This window comes from Mustela nivalis (genome assembly GCF_964662115.1).
Source record: "Mustela nivalis genome assembly, chromosome: 1".
Lineage (NCBI taxonomy): Eukaryota > Metazoa > Chordata > Mammalia > Carnivora > Mustelidae > Mustela > Mustela nivalis.
In genome coordinates, this window is record NC_139020.1 from 191,715,442 (window position 1) to 191,736,251 (window position 20,810).

Sequence of the window (20,810 nt, forward strand, 5' to 3'; positions counted from 1 at the left end):
GCCAAGAGTCCAACCAAACCACACAGACACTTTTAAAGCCTCTGCTTATATCATCAAGTCAACTCACGTATTGCCCAAAGCATGTTACATGGCCAAGCCCAAAGTCAGTGGGGTCAGGGGAATATACTTCCTTCCAAGTCTCATATATATATAGTTATATAGGTTAACATATGGATGTTATTTTATACACACACACACACACACACACACACACACAGTTTAATATATATTTTTAATAATTTTATTTGTCATAAACTATAAATATTTTCTAAACTAAGCAAATAAAGGCCACACTTTGGAAAAGACTGGCTCAGGAGTAGCTCTAGAAGCAAGGTATTAAAATTTGAAACCTGTGAAGGCAGATGGCACTTTCAGTGTAACCAATTCCTTCAGTGGCTGGGCCTTCCAGAGTGCCCTCGTGATGCCTATTTAATGTCTCAGCATCAGACTTCTCCCTTTTTGCCTCATGTAACTGGCCAATGAAACCCAAGTGAGAGATTCTGGGAAAGGTTTTTTTTGTAAATGTCACCAGCAATGTTCCTTCCCCCTTTTTCTTGTCATAAGTGTTGATTTGTTGCCTGGGGCTGTGACAGCTGTGTAGTAACCATGAAAGAAAGGCCATGCCAAAAACAGAGACTATATCCTATGTCCTATGTTCACTGAGCACTTGCAGCAGCACCCACAGGGGCTGGTCTCCAGCCCTCTAGTCATATGAGAAAATACCACTAGTGGTTTAAGTCATTGTTAGTTGGGCAGCTCAATACCTTCCTAACTGATAAAATATAAAATTATTAATTGATAATATTTTTCATAATAATTATAAGTCATGATAACCAGAAAAATAGGTGCATTTCAGTGGAGTGAAATGAGATCTTAAAGGACCTTACACATTAGAATGAAAAAACCTACTTACTAATAGTATTGGGCAACACTCCAAAGTAGTGACAGAAAAGTTTTTAAGCCTATATAGATGTGGGGTGCCTGGATGGCTCAGTGGGTTAAGCCTCTGCCTTTGGCTCAAGTCATGATGCCGGGGTCATGGGATCGAGTCCCGCATCGGGCTCTCTGCTCAGCAGGGAGCTGCTTCCTCTCTGTCTGCCTTCCTCTCTGCCTACTTGTGGTCTCTCTCTCTGTCAAATAAATAAATAAAATCTTAAAAAAAAAAAAAAAGCCTATGTAGACGAAAAATGGAGACTTATTAGTTCCTGTAATGAAATTGCAGGAAGGCTTGGATGTGGAACTTGGGGTTGACTAGATCCAGTGCCTCAAACTGTAGCAGGATTTTGTCTCTCACTATTGTTCATCTCTGGTTCTTGATATCTGCCTCCATCTACATGTAAGCCTCATTTTTGTCTTTGATGTGGTGGGTGGTCTTGGCTGCCTGTACCCCAGGGTCATAACTGAAGGGTTAAGGGATCCCTATGTCTTTACTTCCCATTTGGAAAATTTGCAGGACTTTGTCTCACCTTAGTTATATCCTGCTCCAGGACTTGGTGAGTGTGTACAGCTGGGGCAAAGGATAGGTATGTGAGAAGGGGTTACTGTGACTGGTGAGGCCTTTAGATTGCAGGCATTGGGAGAAGGGAGGTTCTTTACAGGAACTGAGATGAAGGACAAAGGGATGCTGTAGGAAAAAAACAGACTTTTATTGCACTGACTTGAGTTGTCCTTAGTCACCTTCTTTCTTCAAATATCTTAAGGGTTCATAAGTCATATTAAGAGACTGAGGGGTGCCTGAGTGACTCAGTCGGTTAAGTCTGATTCTTGATTTCTGCTCACGTCATGATCTCAGGGTCATGGGACTAAGCCCTGTGTCAGTTTTCTTACTCAGTGGGGAGTCTACTTGAGATTCTCTCCCTCCCTCCTCTGCCCCTCCCACACTGTGTTCTCTCTCTCTCTCTCAAGCAAATACATAAATTTTAAAAAAAAAAAAGAGAGACCTGGGGCTCCTGGGTGGCTCAGTGGGTTAAGCCTCTGCCTTTGGCTCAGGTCATGATCTCAGGGTCCGGGGATCGAGTCCTGCATCGGGCTCTCTGCGCAGCGGGGAGCCTGCCTCCCCCTTTCTCTCTGCCTGCCTCCCTGCCTACTTGTGATCTCACTCTCTCTGTCAAATAAATAAGTAAAAAAATAAATAAATAAATAAATAAACAAATAAATAAAGAGACCTGAGAAATTAAGTCAATCAAATGTTGTATAGGTATATAACTTTTTTTCATTTTAACTCTGATTTAAAGTATGAGTGTTTATGTATGCCTTCCTCAATGTTGCATAGGCACACAGATTTAGAACTGCATAATATAAACCAGTTTAGCACCACAGCATAACTTGAATTTTGGAAGGACATGTCCTGAATTTTACAAGGACAACAACAACAAAAGTTCACCTTTCTCATCTTGAAATAGTCTTCAGCTCTTCAGAGAAGTGTAGCTTTTGTCTACCTTTCCAGAAAGGTGGAAAAACTCTAGTCCAGACTTAGGCAATGACCTACTTAGTCTGAAACCACGATTTTAAATGGATTTCCTGGGTAGGTGAAAACTTCCTTTGGTTCTGAAGATAGATGACATGGCACAGAGCCAACAGTTGATTTCTTTGTTTGCTAGAATGTAGGAGAATGATTTGAAGTGAGCTACACACATCTTTGTCACAGATGTCTGCTGTTTTGCCTCCGTAATCTCTTATAGTCAGCCCTAGGATCAGCCATGTGCACTGCATTAGTAGCCTTACAAATTTTTATTCCCAGGTTTTATTTTATGAAAGACATGGCTAATGGGGGGAGGAATATAAACATTCCTGTATGCTGGACCTTGGGAGAGCTAAATGACTTCCCTCTTCCATTTTCTCTCTGGATCATTTTATTTTGGCAAAGGGGTAGCAACAGCACACCAGGAACTAAAGAAAACATTTTGGAATATTTCAATGGATAGATTATTTTAGTCTCACTTGTGCCAAGGCATTTTTTGAAACCAAGCTCTAGGGGGAGAAGGCAGAGGGAGCGGTCACCCTCAAAAAATTCACTGCCTAATAAATTTCCCCACAGACAACATCCTCAGAGGATTTTAAGAAGCAAGTCTATGTTGACAGGAGAAAAGTAACAGAGTGATTTTATTGGCCAAAGCAGATGGGGTGGTTTCTGAACCTAGCCTCCTCTGGCCAGAGTGCAATTTCAGTTTCTATAATTAGTTGCAGGTGGAGCTCTTGTGTTGCTGTTTAGGAGTCCACTGACATCTGTGTGCAAATTCCCACCACCCCCAGTTGGCATTTGGACTCAATAAGTGGTTTTGGCTTTGCAAGAATATAGAAAATTGTAAATCTATTTCATACACGCACGCACGCACACACACACACACACAGCTGCTCTAAAGGTCAGATTCTGAAAGCTGTGGAAAGCATTTTCAAAAAGTTTGGGAAGTAGGTTTTAGGCAGAGTGTGGGCATGTAGCCAAGAGCTAGGGCAGCTCAACAAATAGAACTCTGGCACGTTCTGTTTCTCTGTGAAGCCAGCATTTGTTTATATCTTGGAAGTGATGTGCAGCGATTTTGTTTTCAGTGGGAACATTCTGGAGAGAAAAAGTACAGCTACTTCCTGTCTTATAAACCAATGGCTGGGCTTGTACTGTCTGGTTTGGCTCTGTACACTGCTTATGTTAACTTACCTGTTCTCAGGTGAGGGCAGTTTGCCTCCCAAGGGACATTTGGCAATGTCTGGAGACGTTTTTCGTTGTCACTACTGGAAGAGGTGACATCCAGTGGGTAGAGGCTAGGGGTGTTGCTAAATAGCCGAAAGTGCATAGAATTGAGCTCTACATTATCTGGCCAAGAATGTCTATACCTACAATGATGAGAAACCTTGAGTTAATTGGGTGATTACTGTATCTTCATTTTTCTTAATACCTTGCCTACACTCAATTCTTTCACTTTGTGGAGTGGTGATCAAAATGTATGTATTTATGCAAAAATATTCATATAAAAGGTAAAACCTGATTCAACATTGTATGGGAAGGAATTAATTGTAAATTATATCTTTCTTTTTTCTTTTTTCTTTTTAAAAAAAATAATGACCTGGACTAGTAACCATGAATCTTCAAATACCTTGATTCTTTTGGAGGTGGATATTTGGTAAATAGAGATTAATCTTTTAAGGAAATAGACAACCCTTTAAGGAAATGAACTTTTTTTTTTTTTTTCTTAAAGAGAGAGAGAGAGAGAAGGTGGGAGGGGCAGAAGAAGAGATAAAGAATCTTAAGCAGACTCCACACCCAATGCAGAGTCCTCCTACCTCGATCTCACAACCCCGAGTTCAACCTGAGCTGAAATCAAGAGCCAGACACTTTAACCGACTGAGCCACTCAGGCACTGTGAAACCCATTTTTTAAACCATCATTTCTTTATAACTTTACTGGCTTTTTCTTTTTTAAGATTTCATTTATTTATTTCACAGAGAGAGGGAGATCACAAGTTGGCGGAGAGGCAGGCAGAGAGAGAGAGGAGGGGGCAGGCTTCCCACTGAGCAGAGAGCCTGATGCGGGCCTCGATCCCAGGACCCCGGGATCATGACCTGAGCCGAAGGCAGAGGCTTTAACCCACTGAGCCACCCAGGTGCCCCTTTACTGGCTTTTTAATGGTGTTTTTTGACTATGTCTGATACTGATCTAGGAAAGGAAAGGGAGAGAGAATAAGCATTTTTTAGCTCCTACTGTGTATCAGGAATTTAGTAGTTGCTTTCCATGTGCGTGAGCTCAACAGCCCTGCGAAACATGGTACCCCCATTTTATAGATGAGAAACAAGATGGAGAGATTAAATGGCCTGCCAGAGCCCTCACCCTTAGGTGGAGCTGGAATTTGAATCTGAGGTAGGCTTTAGCTTCACAAGTGTGTTCTTTCTATTGTCTTAAGGAGAAAAACAACAGATTTGCTTGAAAACCAGGGAATTTGGTGTGGAAATGGAAGCCCTAATATAGAGTGGAAGTAGGAATGTACTGCTTGAAGGTATCTTAAGGATGCTGTCAAGAAGTTATACAGGAAGAACAGAAAGCCAGAACAAGGAAGGGAGCATGTTTTCGAGAACAACAGAGGAGAGAGGGAAGCAGGAAAGACCAAATGCATTCTTGTCAATTACATGTGCAGAGGAGAATGCCAGAGGAAAACTCCTATCTTGGAAGCCCACCCAGAAGGATGGGAAGAAGCAACTCCAGGGACTGGCTGGAAAATTAAAACTGCAGGTGGCAGAAGAATGAGAGAGATCATCTCTCAGAATGCTCATTAACGTTCTGGCAGATCTGCTGAGGTGGTTATGACTTTGACAAATTCACTGGATCCATAAGGGCAGGGCTTCAGGAATGGGGAAATTCTTTATTATGGATTATTGTATCCAGTGAGGATGGTCTCATTAATCTAGATAGAATTCTTCCTGAACTTGCCTCTCTCTACAGGAATTTAAAGGGACATGGATAGCTTCCTGACCTAGTATTCCCTTCAACTGGGGCTCTAGGCATCCTTTTCAGGTGGTTTCTGTCTGACTTCAGGGAATGGTTACACTTATTCAGAATTTGTCTTTGGATTGTTCTCAATCTTGTGTCTCCAAGTCAGATCTTGCCCTCTTGGGTCCCAGCGTTCCTGGTTTCCACTTCTCCCAGCAACTTTCTCCTATGAAACCTCTTCTTTGTCTTCTTTGAGAATCCAGCTTATTTTTTTTTTTTTAAATAATTGATTTAGTCACCACTTATTTAAGGGAAAATGTAGTTCCAATTAGCAGAGGCCCATTCAAACATGTTGAAGGGGAAAAGAAAGGGATTTACTAGGGACATAGCAGAGTTATTTTCAGGCCCTAAATGTAGATAGGGCAGTCAGGTGTCCCTGGGGGTTGGAATAAAGATAGTTGGAAAATAATCAGGAATAAAAGGACGAAGTCAGTTGCTCATTATTTTTGCCTCCTGTCTCACTACTTTCTTTCTTGATGCCTGTTTTTATATGCTGCTTATGAAAAAGTGGCCACTTAAGGAAAGCATCTTCTCCATTCAAGTGCTTAACTGAGACTGCCTAGAGTTTCAGTTTCAAATTCAGAGAATCAAAAATCTCATTGGCCCAGCGTGAATCCAGAGTTTGTGCTAGGTCCAGTCAGCTGTGCCCAAGGGAGTCAGGAGAAGCACAGTCTCTCAGCAGAATTATGGAAAGAATCTTTCTGAGAAAGGATCATGATGGGTAGATTCTCTAAGGAGGAAACATGAGGATAAGTTTTGGTAAGGAGGAAAGGATAGCCCTTGCTGGGAAATACCTCTGTGCAACACCTAAATGGGAGCGTACCTTTTTCAGTTTTTAAGAAGGCCACAAGCAAAGAAAGGTAACTACTCTCACCTCTGTCTGTAGACAGCTGTTTCAAGAGCAGCATCAGTAGCCTTTTGGGATCCCCTGACCTTCACACCCACGTTGTCAATCCCTACCTCTGATGGTGCCCACTGGAGAAAGTCTAGAGATGGTATTAACTGACAGCAGGATCAAATCATGCTGTCTTATCTTAGTGGACCCATATGGTTTTTTTTTTTTTTAATATAATGTCAGATCACATCCTCTATGGAACTCTAAAACATTCTCCACTTTTTATAAACTCCTTTAGTCTTATTGAAGAATTGGGTCTCCAAAGTGGATGAGACTAGGATGCCAGTTATAAACTTTCAGAACTAGGCGTGTTATAATCTGGCATCTTCTATTTTAAGTTATAACAGTTAGCTTGAGTTCTAAAAAGTATTGTCTCCTGAGCATATATTATCTAAAAAGGAATTGAATAAAATTAAAATTCACTGATTTGTCCCTTGGGTGAGCTTTCTGAAATATACATGTAAAATAATATAGAAGTTCCCAAGGAGTTTTAGAACCAGAGAAATAAGTAAATATATGAGGTGGATAGTTGGACAGTGCACATGATGACCAAATTTAGAAATTGCTCAAATTTAGAAATGTAGCAAATAATAAAGTTTGCTTTCTCAAATTTTTTAAACTTCTGTTTGTGATTTTTAACTTTGGTGAGCCATGTACTCTTTTAGAAGCCAATGAAAACTTTTATATCTTTCCTAGAAAAATGTGTATAACCTGAATTGTGCACAGCATTTCACTTCCTTATCCCCACTCTAACCCCAAGGGCATCTGAGGATATTTAGGTACAACCTCTCTCTAGATAATGCCACTTAATATTACGTATTGCACATGTATTAGGAGTAAGTAGTTCCTGGTAGTTAATGAAATGAATGAGCTCTTGGTAACGTGAGACATGTCTTCAGCTCACTGCTCTTCAATTTTTGCTGAGAAGTAGAGGACATGTGCCAGGATTTTGATGAGTTAAAAGGTGTGTACATTGGTAGGGTGGAAACTGATAGATGGACAGCACTACATTCACTAAACGTACTCAAGTACAATATCCTAGAGGTGATAGATTTTAGTCTACACTCAGGAATAAGTTATGACTGAAAAGTTTGTATGGGGTTGGGTGTCATACTGAATATATGTTCACATATTTTCATTAAGGACTTTTAGTTCATTATGTTTTTCTTGGGGTTCCAAAATTCCCAGTTCACTGCAGATAATTGTTTCACTTTTTTTTTTTTTTTTTTTTTTTGTGATTGCAGGTAAAATTAAACTGCAGATAAATTGTGCTGTAGACATTTGTGATAGCGCAAGGAAAAAAAGGAATTTTGGAAGTTACCAAGTAAGGATCATTGGATACCTACTGTGTTTCTAGTAAAGACTAAGGGCTGAGGAAGGCTATAAAGTGTAAGACACTCTTACTATCTTGGAAAATCATTAGAGGACCTTTTTTTTTTTTCCCCCTATGTGGAACATAACTAAGAAACAGCAGTGATGTACCTTGACAGTTTACTCTACCTTGGAACTTTACTTGAGCATGACATTTGGGTTAGGGAAGGAAGCTTCTTTCTCAGTTCTCTTTCTGAGAAGAGCCCTTGATGTGAGCTTTCTCTTCTGTAGAAGCCTAGCCAGAGTCCAGGAGAGTGGGCACAGCAGCTTTCCAACACCCGGATATTGTAGGGCTTCTGGAAGGGGTTGGGGAGGGGAAGTTGGAGAAAGTCTGGGCTCCTGCCTTTCTCAGGCGAGCATGTGAGCCTGTGAATCACTTTCCCATCTAGCACACCCACCTGACTACAATATGTTCCCTTGATAAGAATAAAGATGATCAGTATAGCTCGTAAAGCACTTCCTACGTATACCCTAAATGAAATAATGATATTTCAAACACTGTGCTGATGGGCTCACATATGGTATCTCATTTAATCCTCATGATGATCCTGTGAAGTAGGTACTGTTAATAATATCACTATTTTGGGATGCCTGTGTGGCTCAGTCGGTTAAGCAACTCAGTCAGCTCAGGTCATGATCCTGGGGTCCTGGGATTGAGTCTTGCATGGTTTCCTTGCTCAGCAGGAGCCTGCTTCTTCCCCTGCTTGTGCTCTCTCTCTCTCTCTCTCTGACAAATAAATAAACAAAATTGTTTTTTAAAAAAATCACTATTTCATTTGGATGTAAGGCAAAGCTAGAGGAGAGATCACTTGTTCAAGGCTGCAGTTAGTAAGTGGCAGAGAGGGAATTGAGCCCAGCCAAATTAACTCCAAATTTGGTCTCCAGTCAGTCAACCCTAATTGTAATATGGAGTGGCCAGTCGTGTGTACACAAGGTGATCTTAGTACAGGTATGGACTCTGCGTTACACAACTTAGAGGCCCAAGCCACTGGGCTTTACAATGAGAAAGTCATTGCCTTTCCACATCTCATCTAGTACTTCTGATGAAATTCAGTGAGAAAGTCTCAACTTCTTACCAGTCTTAATCACCTTCCTAATACCTGTGAGGTGTTTCCTGTCCTTACTGTAGGATGTGGAGTGACATTCCTAAACGATGCTTATATCATAATCTGGCAGCCCCAGTTTTACTCTTTGTATCTGATAACGCTGTCTGTTTTGTGAGCAGTCTGATAATGTGGTCTTAGTGGGGGCTGTCTTCTTGGGTCTTGCATGACTGTCTTTGACAGTGGTTGAGAGCACCAGGTTTGGAGGTGGATTGCTTGGGTTTCATTTCCATCTGTGGGATTTCAGGCAACCTTATCTTTCTGAAACTGTTTCCCCACTTGTGAAATAAGTGTAATAATAGTACCTGCTCTAGGGGTAAATTTACTGCTAGTGGAGTAAATTTAATAGGACTTAAGTTTCATTGGATTAAATGAGAGAGTTCAGGTAAAAAATATTTAGCACCATGCCAACATGGGTAAATATCCAAATAATAGATGATGATGATGATAACCATGAGGGAAACCAATCTGAGGACAAAGTCGTCAGATGGGGGAAGTAGAGTGCTAAAAGAATGGTAGAGAAATGAAATCAGAGCCACACCTGAAGATTGTCGTGAATCTGATTTTCCTTTAATTTGTATAAGCCAATTTGAGTTCAGGCTTTGTTACTAATAGCTCAATGCATCTTGACTGATAGAGCTATGAATATTTAGGGCTCTCTGTTTAGAAGCTTTATAGTTACAAAAATGAGGAAGTCCCAGTTCCTGCCATGAGAACCTAGTCTACAGAGAAAACTTGTAAAACTTGTAAAACATAAAAACTTGTAAAAAAAAGACCCATAAAAAAGGAAGAAATTTGTCCCTGCCATTCAAAAATATAATTAAGTTGATTAGGAGTCCAGAGAAGGAAAAGATGAAGGAAGACTTTATATAGAGAAGGTGACATTAGAGATAGTCCCTGAGGATGGACAACTATTCAAAATGGTAGGTGGGAGCAGGGGTTGGTTGTAGAGGTCCAAGTGCTCAATGGAGGGAATTGCCAAGAAAAACTAGATGACTAGAGATTTATTCATAAAGCCTAGATATGGAGATAGGGCAAAGTAGTGGCCCAAGTATTACACTTCTATCTAAAGAGGAGAAAGAGAATTTGGCCCTTGGAGATCACTTTTTAAATTTTTCTAATTTAAGAGATGTTACTATGGCACATAATAGGCACAGAGGCATATGTTGGGACAAACTGTATTTTGTTTCTATGGTTTTTCCTATATGTTTCTGGTTCTGTGAAATCCTCTGGGACTGCCATGGTACAGCACCAGGATGACTTTAAGAGCTCCACTGTAATATACCAAAGGTCAAAAGGGAAAGGTGCTTATTATACACAGCAGAAGTTATGGGTCTATTGGGTTGAGAATAGTTTAATTTTCCTTGGCTTAATTCTTTGATATCCCTTTTCTATTATTAATATGTGTGTGTGTGTGTGAGAGAGAGAGAGAAGGTCTCCAGATTATCATTGTTGGATGTGTAAGTATTGTTATATTCCAAGGAAATACCAAATCACAATCTTGGGAACAGTTTTGTTGTTGTTGTTCTGTTCTTAGGGGTGGCTAGGAGAGTTTTCTTGACCGAGGTATTGACCTTTTTAGCTGAATCCAAGCCAGTTCATGTTGTTTTGCAGATGGCTGCTCTGGAAAATTTTGGGCCATAGCCAGACTTTTCTCATGCTTTAAAAAAAAAAAGAGAATCACATTACATTTTCCTGGTAGGCTGAATTGAAATATTTTCTGCAGCATAAGATGGAAACTGTAAATTTTTGTATCGCTATAGGGAGTAATAGAGAAAAAAAGATGAAGATAACTTCCTAGTAAAAGATGTTGTCTGAACCCTTGGGAAAGACAGACTCAAGTCACCCAAGAAAGTTCACATGGCTTCCATCTAGATAATTCCACACATTAATCCAACCAGTTAGAAAGCTGAGGACTCGGGCTCCTGGGTGGCTCAGTGGGTTAAGCCGCTGCCTTCGGCTCAGGTCATGATCTCAGGGTCCTGGGATCTAGTCCCGCATCGGGCTCTCTGCTCAGCAGGGAGCTTGCTTCCTCCTCTCTGCCTGCCTCTCTGCCTACTTGTGTTCTCTCTCTGTCAAATAAATAAATAAAATCTTTAAAAAAAAAAAAAAAAAAAAAGAAAGCTGAGGACTCATAGGAAGTGTTTGACTGATTGATTTTTGTAAACTTTGGCCTGTTTTGCTAATCTTTGTCTACTAAATCCATCTGCTGCATTATCTCTGGCCAACTAAAACTCTTACAATGACACTTTAACAGTTTGTACCAAAGGAATGATCTATCAGACAAAGTTCTCTAACCCAAATCTCTCCATTGGCCTTAGATGTGTTTACTCATTTTCCACTAGAGGTGTCACTGGTATCCCCAAGAGGGTCAAGCAAGATGATGATTGAATGGCTGAAATGGATCAAGTCAACCAATGTGGAACTTCTACCATGTGTTAGGCTAGGTGCTGAGTGTATAATAATAGACAAAAATTCCTGCCTCTTTGGAGCTTCCATTCTAGTGGGGGAAACAAAAGGAGTTAAGTTTGGGGCTTGAGCCCCTAGGGAAGATTGAGGCCAAACAGGCTTAGTAGGAGGGTAGATCAGGAGTTTGTTCTTTGATCACATTTTATTGCAAAACCTCATTCATCCAAGTGGTGACACTAAGTAGAGATGTGGGTTTGGTGGAGCTGGCTGTCTTGTGGCCTCTGCTAGAACATTATGAAGGTGGTGAGAATAGATATTGGGCTGTAGTGGGTTAGAAGTGGTAATGTTGATTTTTGTATTCTTTCTGCAGGTAGCTTGTCTTTGAATATGGTAACTGGAGGAGATGCGGAGTTTGGGGAATCTTCTCTTACCAATATGTGACACATTTGACCATATTCTTACCATGTAGGGAGTGGGCCAGTAGAGATAGTGAGAGAGAGAAAGAGAGAGAGAAAGGATATTGAGGTTTCCTCAAATCCAGGGAAGAGGTGGTCAGGAAAGGTTCAGATAAAGAGATGGTGGGTGTGGAGTAAAAAGATTAAACCTAAAGAGATTGCTTGGCTCAGTGAAAAGAGGATGCTCCAGACTAGGAATTAGTTTACATTTCACTTTAATGCCAAACAGGATGTGATATTGGCCAAATCATCTCCGCTCCCTGAGTCCCTGTTTTCCCTGTTGCATCACTATGTTGAATAAAATGGTCTCAAAAACTCATGTTGGCTAACACATGCTACAGGTCTAAGCTAATTTTCAGGGAAATTAGGAGTGCCCCAGTGGCAAAAAAAGGTCATGTGTGCAATTTGATGGAAGTATGTGGCTAGGATGAGGCACGTGTGGTTGAAATAGGCAAAGGAAAGGGTGTCTGGGTGGTGCAGTGTTTTAAGCGTCCAGCTCTTGGTTTCGGCTCACTTGGTGATCTCAAGGTCATCAGATTGAGTCCCAGTTTGGGTTCCACACTCAGTGGGCAGTCTGTGTGAGATTATCTCTCTTTCTCTCCCTTTGTCCCTGTCTCCTGTACGCTCTCTCTCTCTCTCACTCTCTAATAAATGGGGGAATCTTAAAAAAAAAAAAAAAATAGGCAAAGGAAGACATGTTGGTGGTCAGTATGATGTGTTGGTGGTTTTATTCAGGTGCTGCTAATGGGGCAATTTGCTTGCTGTGGGATGACACAGCAAGCCCAAAACTCTGCTTGGTTGAGACAGGAACCACCAGTATGCCCCAGGAGACATTTTACAAGTAAAGGCTAATTTTACTTTTGCTGTTGATGGCATTTCTCAGCTATACTAATTACCATCCTGATAGAAACACTGCAGAAATATACCCTGTGCTCCCAATAGTGCAGAGGAGTAAAGAGGTTGTTCTTAAATAATCCAAGAAGAGGTTTTACCTGTGGATTAAAGCTACAGCCCACAGTCATGGTTTTCTTAGTGGAAGATGCTCTGGCTTAAACAGAATTTCTATGTTTGCCTTACTCTAAGATTTCAGACTATGTGATCTATTCCCTATTCAGCATTACTCTCAAATATAATTATTGTTGGAAGGAAAATGATAGTTATGAATTAAATGTTGTATTCTTAGTTTTTTTTTTTTTTTAAGATTTCATTTATTTATTTGAGAGAGAGGGCATGAGCAGGGTGAGGGGTAGAGGGAGAAGCAGACTCCCTGCTGAGCAGGGAGCCCAGTGCAGGGCTTGATCCGGGGACTCTGGGACTCCAGGATCATGACCTGAGCCGATAACCAACTGAGCCACCCAGCTGCCCCGGGTATCTCAGTTTTTTAAAAAGGTATGTTGTAAACTTGGGAATTAAGTTTTTCTTTCTCCCTCTTCTTCTTCCTTCTTTCTTTTTTTGCCTTATTCTTTAGTTCCTTAATAAATATCTGGGTGTCCCTCCATCCCTTCATCTACTTATTAAAATAATATCCCTCAATATAGTAATTGTTTAATAAATAGCTGCTGAGTAAAATACAGAAGTATATACTGAGTCAAGACCTCTTGGGCTTTGTGAAGTTAGGCGGCCTGGATCTAGTCCTCACTCGGCCATAATTTGGCCGTGTGACCTTGGGAACTAGTTGCCAGCATTGTAAAACTGGGAGACTTTATGAAAAGCCTGGATTTCTGATTTTTTTCAATGCTGGGCATATCTGGTACCCTGAACTGAGTGAGCTGGGATTGAGTGAGTTACTGCTCGCCTTAGCTGGGGTGTTGTATCTCCAGTTTGCTCTGGTCTACCCCTTGGTTGACAGATTCTTAGTTTGAAGGTGAAATAGAGAATGTTTTCAAATTTGAGATATTAATAAGATATAAGCATCTTTTGGTCTCAGAGACTTAGATGAAATCCTAACCCTCCTGTGAAAGAGGTGACAGCATCATGGTACTCTCCACCCAGGCTTGGGAATGGGACAGGACCTCCTTTTGCTATTGGGGGAAGGAGAAATGGGTAAGGTGTGTCAGGCATTGGTTGATTCTTGAGAGTTGGAGGCAAATGACATGATTATGGGTGATGGTGGAAGTCTGGTACCAGCCCTGGAGAAAAGGGGATCATGTTTCCCAAATGACTGAAACAAAAAGAGAGAAGTATTAAAAATTCACCATAGATCAAGGGCTTGGCTTTTAGGCTAAGAAGGCAGACGCTAAGGCCCTTTGAGGGAACTTGCTTTGCAGGAGAGGCACTGCCTTTGTTTGCTTTTCTGATGACTTGGATTTCTACAGCTGCTCATGGTTCTTGAACTTCCTGGAAAAAGTACAGGCGATAGAATTGTGATGAAATCAGCATCCCAGCCCTATGTTTCCTAAGGACACTGTTGATTCCAATACTATTTAGCTTAATTCCAGCAGCTGGCTTAGATTTTATATAGGGATAGATATGACAAGGAGTGTAGAGTGTGCGTGTGTGTGTGTGTGTGTGTGTGTGTGTGTTTAGATCCAGCACTATAATTAGAGCAGGATAACTATTACAAAAAACTGATGGTTATTTGATTTGGGGGTGAAATGGCTTTAATTTCCCCAAGTGTTTCATTTTCTTGGTATTCTGCAAGTGTGCATTAGCATTCAGATGACAAGTAGGAAGTTCAATACATTGGAGGACACTTTATAATGAACATTATTCTTGGAAAAAAGTGAGCTTATTGTACAGTTCCATCAGAAGATAATAAGAGGTTGTTAGGAGTTTGGGTGGGGTTTTGGTGTCTGAGTGCTACTGTTCTTTCTGCCCCTATCCAGGGTCTGACCAAAAAGGAATATACACCTGAGGACTAGAAGTCAAAAGAGAAACATAGTAAGTCTTTATCAATGCCCAAGGATGGGCTCAGTATCCCTCATGCAGGGATTTTTTGACTAGGTGAGAGACCTTGCCGTTCCATCCCCATCAGACCTCCAGATGGCCATGCCTGCTGCATGTTGACTCCAGGTAGCCACGATGTTCAGGGGGAAATCAAGGTTAGCGAAAAGAGGAGGTTCTGCTGTGCTTACTACATGGATACCCAGAAGTGAAAGGGTAAAGGAAGGTGGGCGGGTTCCCATAGCTGGAAAGTTGGGTGGATGGCAGAACTGCCTAAGAAAGCAGTGTTTTCAGGAGTGGTCACCGTGGGAGAGCAGGAAGCAGATGGGAGGCGCGGGGCCACTTGCTCTTTCGGGGCTGCACAAGTGGGAAAGAGGATGTGGGGGCATATCTGTGTTCCTTTTGCTAGCACCACATTCTAGTCAATGTCCTGGTCACTGGTCAATCACACTGGGAGTGGGGCCAGTGAAGACTGTCAGAGAGGTATAAGTCAAGGGAGATGGGCATTACCTTTTGATGTCCAACATCTTCATAAGAAATTGGGAAATAAGGTTTGTCACAAATTTCCACACATAATGATAAACCCTGCTCATGTGTCTATCAGGTTTCTTTTTTTCCTAGGTACTCCCATATTCTTGATTTCATAATTTGCCCTTTATCAATAGCTAAGTAGATATTGGAATAAAATAAGAGTAATAACTAACATTTATTGAGAGCTACTGCATACTATTCACATATATTGACTCACTTGTTCCCCAAATAACACAGTGATGTAGTTGTCATTTCTATTCTCATTTTACAGATGAGAAAATAGAGGTACACAGCTAGCAAATGGTAGAACAAGGACACCACGTAGGTGGTCAGGTTCTAAAGTGCATGTATAATTCTGTCTCTCAAAGAGGTGGGTTAAGAAGAGGGAGCTGGCCCAGGAATTGGGAGACCAGCATGTACCTTAGAGCCTGGGTTGGCTCTGCCACAAACCTGTTGTATGATTGACAGCATGCTAATGTATTCCTCATTCTGAACCTATTTCCCTGATCTATCAAGTGAGGATGTGATTTTTGTTCAGGGTTTTTGGGCCCAAGACTCACTGTATCAGCTTCCTGGGGCTACTGTAATAAATGACTACTAACTTCATTTAATTTCACAGCAGAAATTTATTCTCTCACACCTGTAGGACCCAGAAGTCTGAAATCAAGGTATATGCAGGGTTGGTTTCCTCTGGAGGCTTGGAGGGAGAATGCATACCATGCCTTTCTCTTAGTTTCTGTTGGTAACCCTTGGCATTCCTTGGCTTGTAGACACATCACTGCAGTCTTTGCCTCTGATTTTCACATCACCTTCTCCCCTGTGTCTCTGTGTCTCAAATTTCTGTCTGTCTTCCTCTTATGAGGACACTTGTCTTTGGATTTAGGGCTTGTTCTAAATCTGGGAAGATCTCATCTCAAGATTTTTAACTTTAATTATATCTTCAAAGACTCTTTTTTCCAAATAAGTTCACATTCACAGATTTGGGAGGTAAGGACGTAGGCATATCTTTTTTGAGGCCACTATTTAACCCACGACAGTCATGATCCAGCTTTTTATCTGCTGCAATATGACAATGACAAAAGATATTAGAAAAGAAGGATTAAAGCTAGGTAGTGGCTAATGCCTCCTGGATAGATTGATACAGTGGGTAAGAACATAGTATGTCAAGACCCCTGTTTCAAGCAGTGGCTCTGCTACCGTCAGCCCTGTGACCTTGAACAAGTCACTGAATGCTTCTGGGCCTCTGATTTCTACTCTGTAAAATGGAGCTAGTAATAGAAACATTTCAGGATCATTAAGTGAATGACCATAAAGTATTTAGAACAATATTATGTTGGTGTTAGCTGCCATTATTATTGTTGCTGTTGTTACATCCATTTAGAAGTTAAGTTTATGCCCATGGTTTTAATAGAGAAATATATTTTACAGGAATGCATTTAAAATATGACAAGGAACAACCCACAAGTATGCTATTTTTCCACCATATTTTAAATTAGGATGTCCAAATATGTCTGAAATGTGAGGATTATACTTTCCAGCATGCTGAAACAATTTTTTTTTTCCTGAAACAATTTTTGGCTAATCTTTTTAGACATCAAATAAGCTGAAAACGGAGCGTGGCTGTGCTCACGTTGGAAGAGGCGGGCAAGCAGATGGAAGGTGGCTGAGGGAGCATTTTGATGTGCTCATGGAGGAGGCGTTAATATTTCAACATCTTTCTCGTTATTTACAGATAATTTTTATGAGAAATTTTCAGAGATGCTCAGTTTTTTCCCTCATCTCTGAGTGGCGCAGAGTTGTCACAAATCAATCTGTTAATAAGAAGCTGAAGAACTTAGCAGTCTCCTGTGTGGAGACTGGCTGCCGTTCAGTTTTGTATCTAAAATGAAATTTAGTTTTCTGGTCCTGATTTTATTTTCTGTGATAATTCAGTGCCTCGCAAAATTCATCCAGTAGCCTAGAGTCAGCAGGAGTGATTATTGGACTAAGTTTTGTTTTAAAAACAGATGAGCTAATTGCTTTGTATTAATATTATATTTCTCAGGGCACCTGGGTGGCTCAGTGGGTTAAGCCTCTGCCTTTGGCTCAGGTCATGATCTCAGGATCCTGGGATTGAGCCCCGCATTGGGCTCTCTGCTCAGCAGGGAGCCTGCTCCCCACCCCACCTCTGCCTGCCTCTCTGCCTACTTGTGATCTCTCTCTCTCTATCTCTCTGTCAAATAAATAAATAAAATCTTTTAAAAAATAATATATTTCTCTTTTGTTTTAATCAAGGAGGAGATAGAGGTGAATAGGAGAGTCCATAAACTCTTCAAAGGTGGATTCTTAGTGGAGGACAGATCTTCAGATAAACCACCAAAGCATAGTATGTGATAGGTGCTCTGATTGAGGTGTGCTAATTGCTTGAAGTAGTCAAGGACAAGTCTTCTAGAGGGGGATATACCTGCATTTAAATTTTGCCTCTCTAAAAACAAAATTGGACACTTGGTCTGTATTTGAGTTTCTATTTTCACATCTGTAAACTGGCGTTATTTTACTATTTTCCCAATAGTGAGGTTTAAATGAGATAATATACAGAGTGCTTAATCATGAAACTTGGCACATAGCAAGTGTCCAGTAAATGTTAGTCGTTATTACAATAGGAATAAAGAATCATGGGAAGAGCTGTTTATGGAGTAATTTTGTTAATTTATTCATATGGCTTGATATTTACTTATGCGTTACATTGCATGGTACATTTAATGAGTGAATGCTCTATTATCCGTCTTTAAATCTTTGGCCAAAGCTCATTTACTAATTGACATTCTATATCGCATGGACACAAATTAAAATCAGTTTGCTATATATATATCCTGAAATTTGACATTTTGGATACAGCTTGTAAATAATTAAAAAAAAAACCGTCACTCTAATTACAAGCACCAATAGATACTTGTACACTTGAAAAGGATATTCTGTTCCATCTATAGGGAACAGAGCCTCACTCAGACCACCTCTAGTAAATGAGGCTGTCTTAAGAAAAATAAGAATCAGTTAATCATAGTGGTTAATAGAACAGACTGTTGGAGTCCCAGGTCTGCCCATTACAGCTTTCTTATGACTTTGGGTAAGTAACTCAACTTCTTGGAGATGACTCTTTAGGTATAAGCACAGGGATAGTGATTCTGGCTTCAGTACCTGCTAGCAAGACTATGTGAGCTAGCATGGAAAGTCCCTAAAGCAAAGCACAGAGTAAGTGTTTAATAAGTGCTATTATTACTCAAGTGGTATTAAGACGTCTAGCTTCTTCCAGAAATCTGATGATAAGAACCGACGTCTAGCTGGGGCTTGGAGTTGAGAATACATGGCCACATGAGAGGCAGAAGAATGAGGGTTTTATTTATTTATTTATTTATTTATTTATTTTTTAAAGATTTATTTATTTGACAGAGAGAGATCACAAGCAGGCAGAGAGGCAGGCAGAGAGAGAGAGAAGGAAGCAGGCTCCCCACTGAGTGGAGAGCCCCATGCGGGGCTCGATCCCAGGACCCTGAGATCATGACCTGAGCCAAAGGCAGAGGCTTTAACCCACTGAGCCACCCAGGCGCCCCGGAATGAGGGTTTTAAATATTGACCCGAGTTCTCTTATTAACGTCTCTTCTCCAAGCACGTTTGTCCGTCCCTCAGCGACCGTCACACTGACGGCTCTCACTTCTCAGGCATGGCCGCAGTGTGGTGCTTTGGGCCTTTGCCTGCATTGCTTCTCCCACCTTGCCCTCTCCTCCCGGGGGAAGAGCTGGCTTCTGTTCCCTCCAGGTTCCAGCTCGACCGCACCTCCTCCGAGAGGCCTGCCTTCCTGACGGTGTGCCCAGGAGCCTGCCGACCCCACCTCACAACCCCATTTAGTTCGGCCGTGCATTTGACCAGTTTCGTTGGTTGCTTATTCCCGTTAGCTGTCTGGTAAAGGTACATCGAGTGTGTTACATGTTTCTGGAATACCTCCATCGGAGCAGGGACTTGTCCGTACCTTTGTTTTCAAAGAAGGAGCATGAACTAAGGTATCTGCGATGCAAATAGAATAAATGAGCTGTGGCTGCCCCTGCATAGTGACCATTATAAAGTGTGTGTGTATGAGAGAGAGAGAAGAGAGAGAAAAGGAAGGAGGGAGGGAAGGCGGAAGGAAAGGAAGCAAGAAAGAAAAAGGAAGGAAGAAGAGGAAGAATCTCCAGGGAACCTCTCTAGTCCCTCATTGTGCCTTTTTACCTTTCTTTCTTTTTTTTTTTTTTTTTAATATTTTTATTTATTTATTTGACAGAGAGAGATCACAAGTAGGCAGAGAGGCAGGCAGAAAGAGAGAGAGAGGGAAGCAGGCTCCCCGCTGAGCAGAGAGCCCGACGCGGGACTCGATCCCAGGACACTGAGATCATGACCCGTGCCGAAGGCAGCGGCTTAACCCACTGAGCCACCCAGGCGCCCCCTTTTTACCTTTCTTAACCCAGATTACTTGGGTTCAAATCGTGTTTCCTCCACTAGGGGCCTCCAGTTGTGACTCCTTGGGCGAGCAACCTAGTCTCTCTATGCTTGTTTCTCGTCCATAAAATAGGGATAATAATGGCACCTGTCCTGTATGAGTGTGTGAAGATGAAGTTAATTGAATCTTGTAAAATGCTGAGAGCAGAAGCTGGCACAGAGTAAGGTAGCTCAACCTACATTAACATTTGTTAGGGTGAAGTGCTGGGGAGCTGTGGAGGTTACAGTGATGAATCAAGGACTGGGATTTGGGACCCACTAAGACTAGTGGGATGAGGTGGGTATTATTCCTTGCATGAAAGTACATCGTTATGAAATATGTGGGGCTCTGAGGATGTTCAAGGTGCTGTGAACAGTACAAATGCAGGAACCTCATTTAGATTTGCACTGGGGGCTGGTCAGGAAGTCTTCCCAGCGGAGGTGACATTTGAGCTTCAGTGTGAAGACAGAGAGTACGGTTTAATGAGGCCCACAATGAGGGGGTAGCTGGCGGTGGAGGAATCGTGTCTGCAAAGGCTCCAAAGTGAAGGACAGCATGATGGGGGAGCAGGGAGTTTGTGAGATGACTAGCGATGAGTGATATCTCATGTGGGTATTATTCTCATTTTGTAGAGCGGGAAACTGAGGTTCAGGGTTTATCTACCCAGAATTTCATTCCAGAGTGTTGCCTGGGCTCCATTATAGGGATTCTGATTCATCTGGGAATTAGAATTGGGCTCTACACTCTAATGTGCAACTGGGGTGGGAACTACTGCTCTTGGGTTATTAGACATACAGACTCTCAAACCTCTACCTAGATCTAGTGAATCAGACAATCTGCATTTTAACAAGATCTCCAGGTGACATGTGTGTGCAATGAAGGGAGAAGCTCTGGTTTGCCCATAGATTCACCTAATGTTGGTCAAAAGAATCAGTCGGTTTCTTCATTCTATCTCAGATATGTTGTTTCAGAAGGTCAGTCATAGGGCCCAGAAATCTGCATTCTTAAGAATGTAGTTCAGAAGCAATTGATCAAAGACCAGATTTAAGAACACGCTTTTGACTGTCAGGATGGGAGTTGGGATAGAATTAAGGAGGGGAGAAGGATATGGACTTGAACTTAAACTTGAAACTGCTTCTGGCCTTCTGAAGTCTGGGGCCTCCCTTTGGTGAATCCATCTGCAGATTTCAAATACTTT

The 20,810-nt window shown here is 41.4% G+C and overlaps 1 protein-coding gene across 1 annotated transcript in view; it reads left to right on the forward strand.

Annotated features, from left to right (window-relative positions):
• ERC2 (ELKS/RAB6-interacting/CAST family member 2) overlaps positions 1-20,810 on the forward strand; it is a 922,859-nt gene that overhangs the window by 39,515 nt on the left and 862,534 nt on the right.